The sequence below is a fragment of the Sinohyriopsis cumingii genome, unplaced genomic scaffold, assembly GCF_028554795.1.
Source record: "Sinohyriopsis cumingii isolate HCF-2022 unplaced genomic scaffold, ASM2855479v2 utg001621l, whole genome shotgun sequence".
Classification (NCBI taxonomy): Eukaryota; Metazoa; Mollusca; class Bivalvia; order Unionida; family Unionidae; genus Sinohyriopsis; species Sinohyriopsis cumingii.
In genome coordinates this window covers 1121162-1124569 of record NW_028316027.1, presented here as the reverse complement: position 1 = coordinate 1124569, position 3408 = coordinate 1121162, and positions in this window count along the sequence as shown.

Genomic DNA, 3408 nt, shown 5'->3' with positions numbered 1-3408 from the left:
CCACAACAAGCACGAAATCTTAAAAATAGTTAACTGGAGGGGCAACCACCCTGGATTGCCCCCCCCCCCCAACACACACACACACACCTACTGAGAGACACGGTAAAGGCTCTAAGGGTTTACTTTGGTAAAAAAGAAAAGAAGCTGTAGAAAACTATGAACATATTATCAACAAAATAAGAGAAAATATGAAAATCTGGCCATGGCGCCATTACGTATCATGGAGCGGGCCCAAGTGGCCAAGACTTATTTATACTCAAATATTAACTACATAATTAAATCCATATATACGGATAATACTATTTTAAACAAAACAGACAAGGAAATAATAGATTATATATGGAATCATAAAATGCATTATGTAAAAAAAGAGACATTATATAGGGCCAAAAGTAAAGGGGGCTTGGGGTTGCCGAGCCCCCTACTACTATAATTAACTAACATAATCAATAGATTAAAAAATTGCAATCAGACCCGGCTACAGCGTGGGAAGCACTGTACATCTACTGGTTCGGCTTCACCTTGAGAAACCGACCAGAGATATACAAAAATAACAAATTAATATAAAAAATTGAAGTGCCACGCAAATTTAAATATATAAGAGAACTAATTTTAAAATATAGAGACAAAACAGATTTATGGAAAATAGAAATAAGTAAAAGTGACGCTTGGATTAGAGAGGAGGTAACCAAAAATATAAAATGTAGATTAGAGCAGGACAACTGGGGGGTAAATTGGACAAACACTTGGAAAAATTGGTGAAAATAAGATCTGTCAAACACAAAGTATAATTTTTTAAATACCTGCACAACACCTGGCTAACAGACGAAGAAGCAATCAAACGTCGTATGCTCAGGATAATGCCGAAATGCCCTTTATGTAAAACAGCGAACTTCACCAAACTACATACGATTGCCCAATGTAAAAAAACTAAACATAATAGGATAAAGTTAAAAATGGAAATTTGCAAAAAAAATATAAGTATAACAAAAATAACATTTTATTCATAGATGTAGACTACGAAAACAAAATCGTTCTAAAAATGTATAGACTATATAGTAACTACGATGATATCCTGTGAACAGGTGATAAAGATTTTTAAATAGGATACGCCGTAAAAATAAGAATATTAACCACAATACGAACTCAGTACGTCTTACGACGAACAGATACTTACCGTCAGGCTGATATAACGCAATTTATGTTGGAATTGGGGGAGAGAGGAATAGGTATGACAGACCGAAGGGTCGCGTAGCGCAATTGCGAGCTGATGCCATACCCATACCCCCTCCTCGCACCCCACAACAGCCATATTTTAAAGAAAATTTCAAATTATATTTCAAATATTTCAAAGAAACCCATATAACTTTTTTTTTAAAAGAGAAAAGGGAAGAAAGGAAGAAAGAAAACAATAAAATAATTTTGTAATTTATTTTTTTTTTTCTTTCTATGAAAAAAAAATTCTAAAGACATATATAGTAAGGGATACAGGGAAAATATAAGGGGGAAGTAAATAGCGATGACATCATGGGGCTAAGTCACATGGCGCTAAGCGAAGTGGACAGGCCCATCAAAAGTCTTTGAAAACACGCCATGTAGAACATAAACAGACAAAACAGAGACACAAATACATACTGTATAACACTTAGTTTAAAACCCTACTAACTTCTATATCTTAAAATCCATACAGCTCCCGCACTGCATGGTTGACCACTGCACAATAATGTGGTCTCATACATACGTTTGGATCTTTCAATAAAGCATAATCAGATAAACTAAATGAAGGAAGCCTAATGCGACCCAGGAGAAACACATAAAGAATAAAGAAGCGTGAACCTTGGATCGAGCGTAACCTACCTATCAACATCTTTAAAACCTATTATGAGGAACGATCATATTATCACTCGAATAATAAAATGAGAAATTATTTTTTTTTTAAACAAAATCTAAATAGTACACCATTCCATCGTCAAAATTAGAAAACCATAAAACAAATTAAAAGATACAATATAACATCATAAAGGAAGAAATACAACTGGGAAAGATAGTTGATCTATACTTGCTGTCTCAAACATAAAGAAAATATAGCATACATACAATATAGCACCATTACATATAGCAAACACTGAGACCTAGGCGACATATAGCAAAGGTCACAAAATATTTCAAGGGAAGGAACTTCGAGCAAGGTGAGGGAAACCAGACTCGGACGAACAACCCTTTAGATCACACTATGGAAACATAAATACCCCATCAAAATATCTACAAACTAATTTTTTTTATATAAAATTTTGTTTTAAATAAAACATACAACACATCTGAGGGGGAAAGACACAAACATAAAATACTTTTTAATTTTTTGGAAATGGGGGGGGGGCATATTTCCGGCACCCCCCCCCAAAAAAAGTGTGTTTGTGTGTGCGTGTGTGTGTTACTATACCCATTACATTACTTGCAAAATATATATGGTGCTGACATTTTCGGCAAGAGGGAGACATACCGATATTCTGCATATAATTATTTTAATGTTTGTCAGAGCGAGAGTGTTGGGGCCTGATCAGTTCAATATATTTCTCAACTGATATAGCGGGTATAATAGAGCCCCCCCCCCCCCCCCCCCCCCCCCCCCCGCCGAGTTCGCCACAGAGCGCTCGTGTAATATACGGTTTAATACAAAATCCATGATCGTGGGCAGGAATATACAAATTTTGGTCGATATACATGATCGTTGTTATCTATTCAAACGAGGGCCATGAAATACATTAGCAAATCCCTACATTATTTAAGGCAGGCGATTACGAATTATTTAAACCACATTCTTCATCTGTCACAGATTTTATAATCATTTTGAAGTGGCTGCTTTATCTCGAGGAAAACGAGCGGTAAGTGTTATATAAAACAAAATCTTAATAGCAATTTGATCACTTTTGCGTCATTTTACAGTAAGAATAGTAACAAATAGAGGATAATTTCTTTTCCTACGTTAGGCCTAATACCTGGTATGTTTCTTAGTGTGATACACACACACAAAAACCAAAACAACACCAACAACATTTTAAAAAACCCACAAAAACGAGTGGCGCGCCGAAGCCACGGGCTAAAATGTTTTTTTAAATATTTATTTATAGTATCAATCACAAATTGAAATATATCCAGTATTAGCGTTGGAAAAGAAAGTTTTATTTTTGATATATTTTTTTTAAAATTATCTCATCCTAGCGAAATACTTTCTGCAAATGACCTTAATAAAGGAAAATAATAAATTAACCTAAACCACTTTGAATGTCGACCGTAACTTGTATTTACACGGCATCATGCGCGGAAGAAAATACCAACTGAACCGGGATTTCAGACAGCAGATGAACTTGATTCATTGAAATTCATGAGCACAATCAAACAAGTGCAACA